The 18,016-nt window shown below is 38.1% G+C and overlaps 1 long non-coding RNA gene across 2 annotated transcripts in view; it reads left to right on the top strand.

Moving 5' to 3' along the window:
- The window catches only part of LOC123657732, a 42,264-nt gene extending 24,260 nt beyond the window's left edge, over window positions 1–18,004 (top strand). For both annotated transcript variants that reach the window (XR_006743754.1, XR_006743755.1), the window contains exon 2: window positions 17,828–18,004. This is a non-coding gene — a long non-coding RNA (uncharacterized LOC123657732). The remainder of the gene's footprint in view (window positions 1–17,827) is intronic.
- Window positions 18,005–18,016: the final 12 nt, after the last annotated feature.

Raw genomic sequence — 18,016 nt, 5'->3', positions numbered from 1 at the left:
TTTGAATAGTTACGAGTTATATAAAGAATTCAATATAGACGGCGCCACGGTCACTTAGAACCGTAAATAAAATCATCATATCAAATATTTCGATCCAACAGATACATCGTTCCATAGCTTAATTGGCTAAAGCACCGACACGGCCAGTTGGAGATGCAGGTTCGATCCCCGCTGGAACGGTCGATTTTTGATATGATATTAAAAATTGTTTAGAGTTCCCTAATGTGTGGGTAACACAAATATAAATCGTACATATTATGATCTCGCTTTAAGCTGTACGAGTATAACGTGATTACGCATATTGAGTTTCTATACTTGTGTACAATTGTTTTTGTTTTGCGTTTAACCTTTCACGATATAAGGAACTTGATGGATATGCTTAATTAAGGAGAGCAGAGAACTTTTACTGTATTTGTATAGATTAATAAAAAGATAATAGATAAATTTTTAAATATATACAGTAAAACAGGTCACGCTTAAAAGTAAACTCAATGACGTATTTTTAAATTATGTGGCAGATGGATTTAGATTTAAACGCCATTGTTGCTAAGCTCTGAGTATCTATAACATGGCAATATCACTACGTTGTGCAACGTAGTGCATGAACGATAAGGCAAAGTTGCAACACGATTAAATGGACGTCGACATAAATTTTGTGGATCATTCACAATACAATGAAAATGTCGCTTGTTGAAGTGCGGTTTGAGCTGTTTATACATCTATAGAGTATCTGTTGGTTGCAATCCCTTTCATTGCGAATATAAGATGAACCGTGCAAGCCAGCTAAGACACTGACAATAACGCCAGATAAGCCAAATGCTCAAAGGTTTCTGTCAAGCTAAATGTGTCTATAATTTCTACACAAATAAACTAAAGATCTTGAAATATTTACGGGAAATTCTCGCTCTCAAAAAAAAAAACGAATTAAAACCTACTACTCGTTAGCTAATTGCATACAGCTTATAACACCCCACTGTTGGCTCTTTCTCCATGTAGGAGAAGGATTGGATCTTAATTCACCGTGTGTTTAGTAATTAGAATGAAATAAATATTTTGGTCACCAATCCGCCTGCCCAGCGTGATGACTATGGGCAAAACACATGAATTCACGCCATTTTTGGCGTGAACTTGTGGAGGCCTATGTCCAGTACTGGACTGCGAAGGCTGCTGTGATGATGACTGTGATGAAATATTTTGACTCCCTTTTCAAAATGAACCGTGACTAATTTAGGTATAAAACAAATACCACTACAAAACAAATAGCCCAAGGTTACTAAAAGGCTTTTATAGTAATTTTATTTGAATATAATAAAAAATAACCGTTAAATATTATCTTACGCGGTTAATTTGAAATTGAATAAGTTGCATTGTAGTTGTTTGATTTGAACGAATTTTAACGAATGAACAACTATATGAAATAGACAAATCAAATAGACAGATGTTAAGAATATAAAAAAGGCAAAAATTTAAATTAATTTAAGTAAAAAAAAATGTTATACAAGGGCGTTAATACTGAACTGAACTGTACTGAAGTCCAATCATATTACTAAAATCAATTACGTTATCTCATTACTTAAGAGACATCTCAAAAGCTGTATCATATAGTGCGAAAGTAATTATCTAGACACATTAATATACAGTAGCGACGTATACTTGAGTGCACTTCTGAAATGAGAAATTCTGTACTATTATGTTTAGTTTTGTTTAATATTAGCGCACAAGGCCGTCATGGTCACCGTCATGGTCTTCCATGGTCACAGGATGCTTGAAAAATTAAAAAAAGTGCCGAAACATTATATTTTTCACTTTGATTTTTTTATTAATAAAGACGAATTCTTAAGAAAAGTATAATACCAATTATGAGCATTAATTACACTTATCAATAAAGTATTAGTAGTGATGATAAAATTATTGAAAATATTCTTTTATTCGTATTTTAAATATTGTTATCAATAACATAATCTATTCAAATAAATAAAATTGGAGTGTCTGTTTGTAATAATAAAATAACCAATTTTTTACTAAACGCATATGAATGTTTACATGGTACATATACCAAATTAAATTTTTTTTACAATTTTTGTTAGCGGCTAGCTTCACCGTCAAGTTCCATGTGTCGGCTCCGTATGTAATGACTATATAGGACTTATTGGTCGAATATCTTAGTTTTAAGGCATTGTGGCAAGAATGTATCAAAGATATGACGCAGCTTTATATATTACTTTTATATATATATATATATATATGTAGTCAAAATAGCTCTGAATTCTCTGTCTTTACGATTAAATGTAATCTGTGAAGCGTAAATAGTTAAAATAGACGTCCGAGTGCCGACAGTAATTTGGGTCCGGCTTCGTCGATCCATTTGACTTAATCATTAGCCTTAAACTTAATCTAATTTATAATAAAGTTGTAACAAGTGTAATTCTGTACGTTGAAGATTTAATTAAAGTGTTGGAGAATACTCTACAAGCGACAGTGAGACCAAAGTAATACTTTTTTTTTTTCATTTTAAACGAGAAATAAAATAAACAAGCATCAATAACAATAATTAGTAGAAAAATTTACAAGAGGCCTTATTGCTTAAAAGCAATTTCTTCTAGGCAAGGATTTTTTTAAGCAACCCATTTTTAGTATACTATCGAATATACTAAATTTATTATGAAAAAAATAGGTAAAAAAACTTTTTAAGTTAAACGGTTTTATGTTAAACATACATTGCAATGTTTAAGATAAATGTACTAAAAACCAAAAAATAATAAAATAGATACAGTCGTGGGAATTATAAACATATGCATAGACTAGACTAAAATAAAACCGTGGGGCACGTCAATTGTCTACAAGTTGAAACATCTCTTTTATTTACATGGAGTGTATAACTATTGGAATTTCCATGAGCAAGAAAATAGTAAGTAATTTCCTCACCGTCTGCGGGCCAACTGCCTATTTTAACGACGAATTAAACGATTCTTCTATCGCACATTAATTGTATTCTACTTGTTGAGACCTTTCATTTGATACCCATGTTGATGGGATTGATAAAATCTAAGTTATCCGCCATTTTGTAGAGGCCGCCATCTTGGATTTTAATTTTATATAGTACATTGATTATACTGGTTGAGCACTTTCATTTGATACCCATATTGATGGGATCGATAAAACCTACGTTATCCGCCATTTTGTAGCGGCCGCCATCTTGTATTTCAATTTTTTATAGTATATTGTATTCTGCTTGTTGAGCCCTTTCATTTGATACCCATATTGATGGGATTGATAAAACCTACGTTATCCGCCATTTTGTAGCGGCCGCCATCTTGGATTTCAATTTTTTATAGTATATTGTATTCTGCTTGTTGAGCCCTTTCATTTGATACCCATATTGATGGGATTAATAAAACATAAATTATCCGCCATTTTGTAACGGCGGCCATCTTGAATTTATAATGATAATGAATAAACATAATTGTATTGTCACCAAAATCCAAAGTGTATACAAAATTTCAGATTAATCGGTTGACAGGAAGAGGGTGAAATTTGAATTACTAAATTTGACCCAAGAATAAATAATAAATAAAAAATAAAACAAACGGGGTGAGCTAAATAAAACCGTTTAAATATGTTTCATTCTATTATCAGCTCGGTAAAGATCGACCTAGGTTCGGATCTTAGACCATAAAAATTTACTGGAATCTACACTTATATTAAAATGCATAAATAAACGTATTAGAAACATTTTGATTCGATTTTAACCCAGAGAGACTACTCGTAGTTGTACATTTGTATGAATACGATTATTTACAGTTCATCTTAGTCAGCCTATTGAATGTGCTTCTCAAAGTATTGGTGTCATTACTACAGGTATAGACACCTGTAAACTGTCACAACTTATACAGAAGAAACTGTCCAAAAATGAAATTAGGACATAATAATAATTAACATGCAGCTTGTAGGCTTTTCTGGACATTAATTAACTTTTCCCCTTCCATGTGGCGTTAACTTCGCTGCTACAAAATCAGTCGTATGACCAGTCTTCTCGTCTATTAACTTTATGTAAAAAGAAAAATAACTTCAAATAATGGAAACGACGGCCCTACTTTAGCTTGTCTAATGAACATCGAAATTCCTTTTATATTTAAATAACTTTGGCAATGAGCTGTCTGTCTGTTCTAACTTCTGAAGTTAAGAGTGACTTGTTATATGATAATTTGAGATGAAAAAAAAATTATGGTTATGTTTGTTAATCCTTTTCTGAAACAGGATTGTTTTTCAGACGAAGTCTGTGCAATGTTTTTAGATATGCAAGATATTTTTTGTAGACTATTTTGTTTTTAAGACTTGTTTTTAAGTTTGTATCATTTAATGGTGTACAATAAAGAATATTATTATTATTATTAATTATTTGATAACTGTATACTGTATAATGGACTAATTTACTGATATGAATAACTCTTTAAAAAGTAGTTCATATTTAATCTATAAATGAAAAAGAGACATTATTATTTTTATAATGAGGTTATTTATTTGATGTCAAAAATACCTGAAATATTTTATACAAAAAATATACTGATAATTGTGATTGAGTAGTTATTGATGGTAAAAAATAATTTAAAGTACGTGTTAAGCTTTCTTGAAAACTAAAATACTTTTGAATTATAAGGTTTTTTAAATATTACAAAATTAGTAAAAAAAACTTATCTGGACGATAAATTGTATATTAATGATAGGGTTGTTATTGTTATTTTAACTTTATACAGTCAATATTATCGTTCCTACCTTTTCTCGACGACGCGTTGGCGCAATGGTCACAGCACTGGTTTGTGGCTGTTGCGCTGGCAGTCGCAAGTTCGATCTCCGCACATGACAAACATTTTTATCGTCCATATAAATGTTTGCCGTGGTCTGGGTGTTTGTGCAGTCCTTGCGGGTCTCCCCACCGTGCCTCGGAGAACACATTAAGCCGTCGGTCCCAGTTGTTATCATGTACTCCTGATTACAATATCCACCAACCCACATAGGTGCATCGTGGTAGGTTAAGCTTTGATCCCACTCCTACATCTGAAAGAGGTCTATGCCCAGTAGTAGGATATTACAGGCTGAAGCCAGTGAAGGGATGTTAGGCTACGATGATCATCAGTATTGTTATCATCATCCATCCATTCATCATCCATCATCGGCAAACATCTATATGACATGTCAGGTCAGCCTGACATATGCCACACTAAAATTACTAAAAGTCTATACTTTATGTAAATTTGAGAATTTGAACTAAAAAATGTAGATGGACTAACAAGGATCCTAATGAGATAGAAATAAGTATTACGAAATTTAATTTCACAGTAGCTACTAGGAAAGTTATTACAAATTAATTTAGTAAAAATAATAAGTTACGCATTACATTTCATATTTATTAACGTCATTATTCAATCTGTTGAATATCTACCTATACGTTTTCTCTAAAATATACTTGCAATCTACGTTTTTTAATAATTTTAAGGAGACTAGCTAATAGAGCAGAAAATTTTAATTTTACTTGCATACTTCATATTTTTTTTCTCTCTGAAACCTCTTCATTTTAGTATATAATTATTTAAAGCAAATTGTGCTTTTTTGAGCAATCAAAAACACTTAAATCGTTCTTCACAAGTCAAGAGAAGGTCAGTAAATGAGTCAGTATTTTATTTTTTAAAATGAGTTTTATATTTCTGAAATAAAATTTATATCTAAAATTTATTCTTCTAGAAAATCAACCATCGTTAGTTGCATACATTTTCATTTAAGATGTGGTGAAGTGGGATTTTCTATAATTTTTCATATTTTTTCTATTTTTTATCTTTGTAATTTAATTTACAGCCATATATTTCATAGTCTTAGTCGGCATTTAGCTACGTCCCATTATCCGTTTCGTTTTTTACCAAAATCTTTAGATTATTACCAAACGATCACTACTTTGTAAAATATCAATATATTATTCATTTAACTGCAGGGAACAGCTAACTACGATAAATTAATTGTATAGCAAATATTCAAAATGAGATTCCATTCAATTAACGATATGCTCGTGTACGGCAAATGAAAAGAGAAAAACCTGAATTTAATTAATATTCGCACATCGTTCGCATACAAACCGCTTATCATACTTGAAATCATATCTCACGGGATATAGTATTATCGATACGGAAAGCCTTTTCTCCAGAGCCTTGATAAACGAAAAATGAGGTAAAATTTTTTATTTTAGTATTCATTGGTTCCCTATAGACCACGAGGCGATAGAAAAGCTTTTTAAAAAGAGTTGTAGTCATTTCAGATTTTTTGTAATCCGTTGTAATGTTTATATTAGTGCTGAGGTTTTTATTTCGATTTTTTGTTATACGTTCAAATATGTTCAGGTATCAGCTTTAATGACTTGTTTGTACGTGATAATTAAAAATAATTTCATATTTTACTCGTATTATGGGGAAATATAGACATTCTTCACCACATACAAACTACCCACAGATAAACCGTTCTTAATATCAAAATCACTAATAACAAGATTACTTTGATTTGATGGTAATTAATCGGCGGATTAATAAGTAGGAAATATCGAATGTTTAATTAATGTTTATAGAGTAATAGAAATTGATATATATTCAATGTAAAACAAACAAATATAAAATATATATAGACCGGTACGGTAATGTACCAGTAGATAATTCTCATAATATTTTAGATGTTTATAGATGGCAGTAACCATTTAACATTGTATGGTACTGTCTGCCTGTTTGCCCCTGATTTATTATAATACAATAAGAAACACATAAGAAATGGATTTTTACGCGTGTGTCCACAAATAACCAACGCACTACACTACAGCATTACATCAACGCTAATAAGCCTACGGGATTAAATAAAAAAAAAAAACATATTAACGTTACAAATAAACAGATAATAACAAAATGTATAATTTCTTTTATATTAATTTATTACACAAAGAATATTTATAACTCATAAACCAACACACTACACAGAAGAGCATACTCATCACTGTACCATCTTAGAAAATTCTATAACATAGTTTGCAATAGACCGATCTTTTAGCGTTATGTTCGATTATGTACCTTTAGTGTTTGTGTTTTAGTTAAATAAAGCGTGTATTTAACTCGGGTTTATGTACATAGTTGCTGTATGGCTATATGTTTCCGAATTACATTAGACGCGCAGCGGGTATAGCCGCTGGAGGTAATTCATAATATCTAACGATGAAAATTACATTTTGATGACCAGTTCACGCGCCCGTTTGCTAGTTACAGAGCTAGCCAAATAAAATTGTGTTTTCTTTAGAAAAACTGGTCATTCGATGTAAATAAATGTAGATTTTATGTCCCGTACTCCGTGTTCTAAAAAAAGTTAAAAACATGAAAAAATTAAAAGATAATTTTAAAATTAGTCAATCCCAAAATTCCACTTTTATGACCTGTTATTTAAAACAAGGATAAACTTAAAAACGTTTCACACAAATTTAAACTATGTTATGTACCTATGTGACTTCGTTTGAAAGAAATTAAATTGGTTCCAATCCTAAGCGGAAGAATCGCTAGTGCTGTGATCGCTGCGCCAACGCTTCGTCTATTAAACACTAAGTTAGGTCTAAAAAATCACATTTGGTAGTGTGTATACAATAATAATAAGCTTCTGCAGTACCACTGCTAAACAGAAACCTCAAACCCAATTGTATTGTATTTGTATTTGTGTTGGGCTCGATTTTCTGCATTTAGACGCAAAGGTGGTCCATTATGCGTGAAAAGTGGGCTGACTAGTTCAGCCAGCCCAGCTCCTTCCAGAAGCTCAGAAGCCTCCTGGGGCGTTCACAGGCTTCTCGGAGCGTCCTTATATCCTTAAGGATGGTATCCCGGTGTGCGGCCACTCCCTCGCATTCCAGGATTACGTGGGCGGCTGTTTCTTCAGCAGCCAGACAGCCCCTGCAAAGAGGGCTGTCTGTTGCATTCATGATGAATAGTTGGTGGTTGAGTGCCATATGGCCGGTAATCGTGCCAACAACTATTCTGATGTCCAGGCGGTTGAGACTGAGCAGTCGGCACGCTAGGTGCGGTGATACTTCCGTGAGTATCAATTTGGACTGTCTACAGCCGGTTTGGTTTGCCCAAAGGGCATTGTGATTTGCACGTGTACGTCGCCTTACCCACGAGCGCAGTTGTCCAAATGGTAGCGGCAATAGGATGGTTGGGCCGGCAACCTTTGTACTGGACCCTTGTCTTGCAAGCTCGTCGGCAGCATCGTTTCCGTGCGATCCACTATGTCCTTTTATCCACTGGAGGATTACCTCATTGTGTGAGGCTAAAACTTCCAGGGTTTGATGACATTCGTATATAAGACTAGAGTTAGTCGAACTGCTCTCTAGCGCTTTAAGTACGGCCATGCTGTCCGACAGAATACGGATATTGTAATCCCTAATGCCTTTTGACAGGACGGCGGTGGCTGCATGGGTTATCGCAACACACTCACATTGAAAGATGGAGCTGTGTTGGCCCAGCGTTAGTGATAAGTTGATATTGAGGTCTTGTGAGTACACTCCGGCACCGGTGCCAGACCCCATTTTGGAGCCATCCGTGTAGATGCGGACCTCGCGTATGCCGGATTGGTCTCTTTCAGCCTCAAACGGTTGTATATGGTACTTTCTTTCGAAAATATGTTGTTTGGGAATCCTATCACAAGGAGCAGCAAGTAGTGGCTCATAGCTCACAAGGTTGCTCCAAAGTCTATTGTGTGGACCCTCCTGGTTGCACCACAAGCCCAAGTGTTTCAGCCTGATAGCCGACATAGCCGCCTCCTGTTGTATAAACAAGTCAAGCGGTGCCAGGTCAAGCATAACCTCAAGAGCTGCTGTTGGGGCGGTACGCATACAGCCAGTGATTGCAAAGCATGCTATTCTCTGAAACCGCTGGAGTTTGTTTCTAACGGTTGTAAGTTCTGTTCTCTGCCACCAGATTACCGCACCGTAGGTGATTATAGGCCTGACAATAGTTTTGTAAAGCCATAGGGTAATTTTAGGTGATATGCCCCAGCTTTTGCCAAGGAGCCTTTTGCATTGGCAGAGGATTATGCTGGCTTTGTTGATTTTTGAGTCTAAATGCCTGTTCCAAAGAAGCTTACTATCCAGGATTACTCCAAGATATTTGACCTCCTTGGTTAGGGCAAGACTGGTGCCAAATAATTTAGGAAGTTTAAGGTTTCCTAAATTCCGTTTATTTGTGAACATCACAAGTTCCGTCTTTGCGGGGTTCACTGTTAGTTCGTGGTCCGTACACCACTGTTCAACGACTTTTAGTGCGGCCCTCATTTGGTCGCAGACTGTCCTCTCAGATGGTCCACTGATGAGTACAGTTAAGTCGTCTGCATAGCCCACTGTTAGAAATCTGCGGTCGTTGAGCAAGGTGATCAGTTCGTCGATCACTATGTTCCACAGAAGTGGGGAAAGGACCCCCCCCTGCGGACACCCCCTCGCTACAACGCCTCTAGTTATTTCATTCACAGTGAATTGGATGGCCCTGTATTTCAGCATGCTGTCAATCCACCCGGCAATCGTGTTATTGACTCCATGCTTGGTCAGGGCACGGCTTATGCTGGTGAACTTAGTTTTATCAAAGGCCCCTTCAATATCAATAAAGGCGCCTAAGGTTGATATTTTGTGATGGAGATTGCCCTCTATATAGGATATAACCTTATGTAGGGCAGAGTCCGTTGATTTGCCCATTGAGTAGGCATGTTGGTTGGGATTCAGGGGTTGCTCAACCAGAGTTGTGCTCCTCAGCTCCCGATCTATTAGCCTTTCCAAAACTTTCAATAGAAAGGAGGTAAGGCTAATAGGTCTGAATGATTTTGGTTGTGAGTAGTCTCCTTTGCCGGGTTTAGGTATGAAGACTACCTTAACTTCCCTCCATAACTTTGGAGTGTAGCAATAAGCTAAGCAACTCCTATAAATGGAGACAAGGTGGTCGATAAGTTTCCTATCACTCCATCTTAGCAGACCTGGAAACACCTTATCCAGTCCTGCCGACTTGTATGGTAAGAAACTGTTGATGGCCCATTTTACTTTGTCATGTGTGACAATTTTCTTGGCGGTGATCCAGTCCACCATTATAGGTGTCTTCTTTGGCTCTTCCTCCCATGCCGCAATTCTTTCGATTTGGCATCCTGGGAAGTGTGTAGTTATTAACAGTTCTGAAGTTTCCAGATCCGTTTTGGTGTATGTTCCATCCGGTCTTTTCAGGTTACCCAGGTTGTGCACCGGTTCGCTGCACAATATATTCTTAACTCTGTTCGCCTGATTGTTCGTTTCTATGTTGGTACAAAAGCGCCTCCAGCACTCCTTCTTCCTTATTCTGATGCGCCTTTTGTAGTGATATTGGGCCTGCTTGTAGGCATCCCAGTGGTGTTCTAGACGAGTATTCTTTGCTCTGTTGAACAACTTCCTCACCCTGCGTCGTAGCTTTTCGAGCTCCGGTCCCCACCAGTGCCCTTTGCAGAACTGTCGCGCACTAGGTGATGAAAGTGGGCATGTTTGTTCGAAGCTGGTGATTAGGCAGTCAGTTATCTGGTTGATATGATTATCAATGTCCTCCGTGCCTTCATGGTTATCGGGTAGTTCGACGCCTTTGAGTTTCTCCGCTGTCAGAAGCTCATACCTGCCGCGGTCCATCCTCCGAGGGTTACGGCGGGGTGCAGGTGACGTCAGCGTGACTTCTAGGTTGTATTTGATCCACCGGTGATCAGAGCACGACACGTCGTCAGACACATGCCAATCTGAAATATATTCGGACACATGCTCTGTCGCCAGAGTTAGATCAATGATGGTTTGGGATCTCGAAGTTACAAAGGTTGGTTCCGATCCTTTATTAATTATATTAAGCTTAGTTGCGAGTAAAAAAGAAACAAAATCCTCACCTCGCTGGTTGTTGTCCTTGCTGCCCCATAGCGCATGATGCGCATTGGAGTCAGCGGATATGATGAGCTCCAGACCCTGGCGCTCGCAGTACTCAGCAAGCGCGGCCAGCTCCGGAGTGGGGATGTCAGCATCGCCCGGCAAGTAGGCGGATGCCATCACCACATCAGGCAGGCCCAAAGAGGGTTCCTTTTGGAGCCTAACGGTTGTAAGATCTCTGCTGCAGAACTCGGTTATTAAGGTGATGTTCACGTCCCTGTGTGCATAAATACAAGTGCGTGGGTGGTATACGTTATTATTTAGAAGTAACTTACCTCCAATGTTGTTTAGACCGCAGATTCTCCCGTTCCTGATCCACGGCTCCTGGATCAGGGCCACGGTCTTCGTTTTTCCCTCCAGCAATCTGCTTCTCGGAGGTTGATTTGGGTGATTTTTAATTGGTTTCTAGGTGGAGCTGGCAGCGCCATCATCACTGGATAGGATGGCGTCGTCAAGATCACCTGGCTCATCCTTGGAAAGATCACCCACATCAAACTGGGGACTGACCTCAGACGAACCGGTGTCGACGACAGGCTCCTTACTGGAGCCCGGCTGTCCCTCCACCATATTGTTATTTGCACTGCCTAGGTCACTAGGGACCTTCTCGTCCGCACCGAGATTCGGCAGTGCAGTAGTGCGGTCATCGTGGAAACGAGCGTAGATATTACCAAACTTGTAGTAAATTCTACGCTCGCTTTCCCTCAGCTTTTCCGCGTCATCCTCCGGGATGCCAAGGAGGAGATACATCGTCGCCTTCTCCTCCGTTGGCACCGCATTGTAAAGCGCCCAGTTGGAGACGCGGAACTGCGGGTTCTGGCACATGATCCGCAGGCGGATCTTGTCCAGAGTATCCTCCGGTTCCACCTGCGGGATCAACAGCCCTACTTTGACGCGCCGCGGGATCTCAGACTGCTTTCTTACAACCAGTCTGGTTCCCGCGCGTGGTGACGAAATCCTCCCTATGGAGCGGCGGAGCCATTGGAGGGCAAAATCGTCCCTGCACCACATCTTAAGGGTGCCCTCACTATGGAAGGCTTTCCCCCTAAACTGCGGTGCAGCGACGGGTGTTGTGGAAGTGGTGGGCGAGAATATTTCCTCGTCCATCACCCCCTGCAACTGCCTCTCAATTGCCTCAGCCTGCTCTTTGGAGAGGTCGTGGTAGGGTTCCATCATAATCGCGACGCAGTAGTCGTTAGACTTTAACGCGTCAGCGTATTTGATAGAACCGATAGTGTGGGTAGGCTTGCGACGCTTGCCACTACCCTGGGGGGTGAAGGAGTCATCCGGTCGGTCCCGCTTCGCGGGTTTCGACCGACTTGGATGCTCCCCGTGGCTCGCATTCGTCGCATTCTTTTTTCGGCGTCTGGCTCGTTTGGTTGTGGAGGCGCAGGCAGCAGCAGTTGCCACAACCTCCGAGGGTGCCCCCACAGGTGCAGCTGGCCCGGCTTCGCCAGGGACCAGCGCAACACTGACAGGGGCAGCGTGGGTCCTTCCGTTCCCTTCGGCAGCTTCAAGCGGCCTACTCCCGTCATCAGTCGGGCGTCGCGTTCGCCGCGCCTCCGCACGGACTACAGCCCGCTTCCCCTTGCGAGCCGACACCTGGTCACGTTTTTTGACCTCTCTTCTCTTAACAGTCACCAGGTTCCAGCAAGACTCGTCCTGCCAGGGTTGGGTGGCTGTCGGCATTGCTGCCTTCAGAGAAGTGAGGTCAATAGTGCTTGTACTTGCCTCACTACTCAGGTGCTGCACCTGAGGTGCAGCCAGTAGCTGGGTTGGCGCAGCACTCAGGTTGTGAGCCCGAGGTGCAGCCGGTTCGATTGTTGGCGCAACACTCAGGTTATGAGCCTGAGGTGCAGCCGGTTGGTTGGTGGTAGGCGCTCCAGCAGGGTTGTTCGCCCCCGGTGCGGCCTTGGTGTTGTGTTTTTTATTTTTATTTTTGTTGTTTGCCATGAGTGGTAGTATAAAGTTCATCCTGAGAGTGCTTCCACCCTCCTTGGAGCCCTCAAGTGGGGACGCTGTTAGCGCCAGAAGTCACCTCAGGATATAGAGCCCCACCCCGCTAGGAAGCAGGCCGAGCTGGGCGAGATGATTTACACCGTCCCACCCGTCGTCCACCCCCAACGGGACAGAGCTCTCGCCTGACGGCCATCTGACGGGACGTCGCAGCCGATTGACCGAAGGTGGCTAGCCTCCGGCCTCCCGTGTCAGGAGAAATCCAGACCAAAGTGGAGTGTTGCCTAGGAGACGTACAACAGCCGACGCTCTTTCGGCTCAGCCACCAGGATTCCTTCATCCCCCCTTACGGGTCCCCGCGCACGGCACAAACACGCGGGTGGTCAATTGGGGCCGACCCTCGCTTATTGTTGCGACGGAAGGTCCGCAGGAACTTGACCACACCATCCCTGCAGAAGTGTTATGTTTAAACCTTGTTGTGAGTGTCTATTGTGTGTAGAAGGTGTATAGGTGCATGTTTAGTATGTACGCACTTGCGCGTATGGGGGCCTGTGAGAGTGTATCTGTGTAGTGTAAATGTGGTGTTCTAGGTCAGTGTATTATGTGTGTGTGAGTGTGTTACGGGAGTGCCCGCGCCGGCACTGCCCAGGGTTGCTTGCGCAGGCACTCTCGGCTTGTTATTCATTTAGCACCACCCAGGGGGCACGTGTAGGGGCAAGTGGTTAGGTAGTACCTACGGACGCGAATAACTTTACCCCCCAAACCTCAAACCCAAATAAAAATCATGATTGATGATTCGAGCATAACTCGCCGTTATGCTCGAATCATCATTGGTCATCATTTAGTCGTCTGTTCCTACGGTTACGAACTTAATACTTGTGTTATATTTAACAGCTGACTGATAGGTAGGTATAGAGCTAAATACTTTTTTTTTGATAAACATACATAGAAATATTAATATATAAAAATAGTAATATAAATATTACACCTAGACTTACGCGGGGTCGAATCCGCAACCCAAGGAGCAGAAATCAGGGCCACTACAAACTGCGCCAACGAGCTATAGTCACATCAACATGCAAATACATACTCAGATGTATATTGGCAATATGATAAAATCATACTGACATATTTCTTTTTAATGAAAATTAAAATTCTGCAGTGATTTCATATCCACACAGCGTTGCATATACCTTTCAGTGGAGAATTAAATTAATGAGAAATATTTTAACGAGTTTCTGTAATGAAAATGTAAATATATTCAAATCACGTTTTGAAAAACTGAAATGGTTTTAGTTATATTGTGCACAGATATGACTTTGTAAACTTTAGTGCTAATTGAAAGAAATAAAATAAAACTAAGAAAGAAAAGAAAATAATCACTAAGAATCATTCCTTTTAGTATCACTCAAAAGATATTATGCTATATTTTTATCTAAGTCAATAATTATTACGAATAAAAAATCCTTTTGTTGTGAACTCATTATTATGTTCAGTTAAATGATAGCAACAGTTTTGCCCGCGTTAATGATCTTGAATTAATCTTGCTTAACGTACCTCACCTCAACGTACTTTACATAAAATAAATTAACGGTACTTTTAAATGAATTGTATATAATTTATAAAAAAATGTTAACTAATTTTTTTTTGTTTTTCGAAAATGATATGCTATAAGTAAATATGTTACTTAAAAATTATGTTTTTGACATAAACACACAATCGCCTCGACCTAAGGTACAAACCATAACAAACCCCGGGTTTTAGGTAAAATGCGGCTGGTCGGTATACAAATTTTTTATACAAAATATTTTTCAGAAAAACATACGTCCATAAATATTAATCGATATTTGTGACAAAAATTTAACCCCTTCACTGCCAACTGCTTTATCGAGTCGGTAACGCAGTTGGCAGTATTAAAACTATGACCTAACAGAACAGATTTCATATGTTCACTAATTCGTACTGTAAATTATGTGCCTATTAAGGAGAATGATTAGAGCTTAATCCACCTCGCTGTTCCATCAGACAATTAATTTATTTTTCAATAGTCGCGTTTTATCATTCAATAATCGTTAGAGTAGGTACTTTTAGAAATTGACATAACCCTCTGGCGCCCCCGCGCTGGAGGGTATCCATGGTGGATTTTCCCCACGTAAAAAAAGGTACTTTTAGAAATAAAAGTACATAATTTAAATAATTATAATTATTTAATGTTACAAATAAATAATTATTAAATAATTATAATTATTATAATTATTATTTAATATTATTATTATTATTAATTATATTTCTAATAATAAGCTTTTCAGTGGATTATAATAATTATTATATCTAGTTACATTATTAAAATATGGTGAACCTTAAAAGTATAATGCCCTAATGTAGTGGTGCATCTGAAATATATGCGCCCTAACCTCGGCAGTATGCGGGTTTGATTCCGGCTCGGAATGGAGATTTGTATTTGTAGAAATATTTGTTTCTGGTTTGGATGGCTGTCCTTGGGTCTCCCCATAGTATCTCAGAGTTCTGGCTGTTATCATATATACCTGATAGCAATCTCTACTCATAGTAGGAATACGAGTATATCCGCCAACCCACAATAGAGCAGCGTGGTGGATTAGGCAACGATTCTTCTCCAAAATGGATAAATAGGCCTATGTAAAACAGTGGGATGTTACAGACTTAATCGTTTGAAACAATAATAATAACATACAACAATGAATAACATACATATATAATTAAATATAAAAGTTAAACACATTTTAGACAAAATAAATAAACTAAATGAGATGGATGTAATCCCCTGATTATGCAAAACAATAAGACTTAATACGTGTTGCGTGTAATTCTAAGGTAGGGATAATCTCGATAATACCAGAGGACGATAGATTAAACGTGAACCGCTAACATAACGGGATGATTAATTTCGTGTAGCAGTAGCAGCAGCTGTGTTTCTATTTACATAAATCAATATTTTGTTGTTAAAAAGTAACATAAGTATTAAAATTTATTTACCTATATATTAACTAGCGACCCGCCCCGGCTTCGCACGAGTGCAATGCTGATACTAAATATACTACAGAATATCTTTATTTATAGTGTGCAGCTAGCTTAGAGCATGGTTATTAACATAATAACAACAAAATTCAAATATGCGTCGTTAGATTACACGTTGTTACAGAATGCGTTAAAGAAATAAAGGTTCACTGCGCATTCCCCGTAGGTGATAGCGTGATAATATGTAGCCTATACTACCCGACTTCTTAATAATATTCGTGCCAAATTTGAAGTAAATCCATGCAGTGCTTTTTGAGTTTATCCCTGACATACATACAGACAAACAGACAAACATTCTAAAAACTATATTTTTGGCTTCGGTATCGATTGTAGATCACACCCCAAGTATTCTTTAAAAAAAAATATTCAATGTACAGTTTTGACTTTCCTACCATTTTATTATATGTATAGATAGATAATTTGAAGTTATATTAATCTAAAGGGCACGAGTTCAAATTTGGTCCAGCAGTAAGGGTTGCACATTACGTTTTGGTTCAACCAATACAAGCGCTATCAGCACGCGAGTTACACGCAAAGTGTAGACCTTTGTACACCTGCATAAATTTGAAAACACGTTTAAATCGACATAGATGTACGAGCTTAGTGATGTAGACTCGCTGACAGAACCTTGTCAACAGTAGCACAGCAACAGTCGAGACATCATTTATTGCATGTCCTATTCATGATAAAAATTTAAATAATAAGTGACCGTAGAGAAGGTGCACGTTGACGCACCGATGTCGCTTGTTTGAATCGATACAAAAGTGATGTAAAATACAAACACACACCTCTCAATGTGTTGTCTTAAAATTCGCGTCGACAACGCGTTAAATAGTAGTGTGCAGAGCCCCTAATTAATTTTAAAAACTCACTTTGTGCTCGTGTCTACACAAAACAAACTGAGCCAAATCAACAAGTCTCAGGAGAAATTCTGAAGCACTTTTATAACACAAAATCTGCAGTAAATTTGCGTGATGGATTAAGTGCTAATTTTTAGTCTTAAGAGAGGCTTTTGCTAAACAAATATATCAAAGAGAAAATGTTCATATATTAGGCTTCAAAACAATTTTAAATCATCATTTTAAATAAAGTTATTCATTTATTTAATTAAAGGATCACAAACAGATGATACAGAATAAAAATACAAAACAATGTAGTCAGAAAATATTCTCACACTGTGCTCATCCAATTACAGGCAACCACAAATAACAATTAATAAAACTGTGGAAAGGGAATAGGTATCAGATTCTGCTGACTCAAGTTAAAGAAACATAACAAGCTGTTACAATTAGTCATTATAAAAATGTATCTTTTAAATATTAATAAGACATTAGTTTCAAAGGAAATTGTTGAATTGAAAAATGCGTACTCACACACTGTATTTTACGCAAAAAGCAAGCTCACTTTTCTTTAATGATGCTTATGTCATCCATCTGTAAAAAAGTGATGGTCATTGAGTACTACACAGAGATCATTCAGCCTTTGTTAATCGTCAGCCGTCAGACGTTTTGTCAGACGTCAACTAGCCATAGATATACTTACCATTAATATTAATGCCAAATCAATTCCATTCTAGAAGCTTTAAGACGACCTTCGATACAAACATCTTTGAGTCAATTATGTCTACCTGTTTTTGGTGCCAATTTTAAAATTTGGTACCAAATGATTTGTCATTTAGTCTAAGTACAGAAACTAAGGACAAATAACACCAATCGATGTCTTATACCTGCAAAAAACGTCAACCTTAATTATATAGCTTATTAGCGCAGTCGCTATTATTTCATCACCTATTTCTATGTTTAACATATATGATTAATATTATACATTATTTCATTACAGGTAACTTCAGCAATATTTCGAAAAAAGGTAACAACCAGTTCGCTGTAATTACTGACCGATGACCAGAGTATGATGTAAATGGTTTCGACTGGTCTAGGATTTTTTATTGATGACAATTAGTAGATAGATGAGATAATAATTATGATATAATTATGTATAATAAAGCAAGAAAATTTGCAAACTTTTTTT

Source organism: Melitaea cinxia, chromosome 1, assembly GCF_905220565.1.
Source record: "Melitaea cinxia chromosome 1, ilMelCinx1.1, whole genome shotgun sequence".
NCBI classification, from domain to species: domain Eukaryota; kingdom Metazoa; phylum Arthropoda; class Insecta; order Lepidoptera; family Nymphalidae; genus Melitaea; species Melitaea cinxia.
The sequence above is the reverse complement of the archived record's forward strand: the minus strand, read 5'-3'. Positions and strand labels throughout refer to the sequence as shown.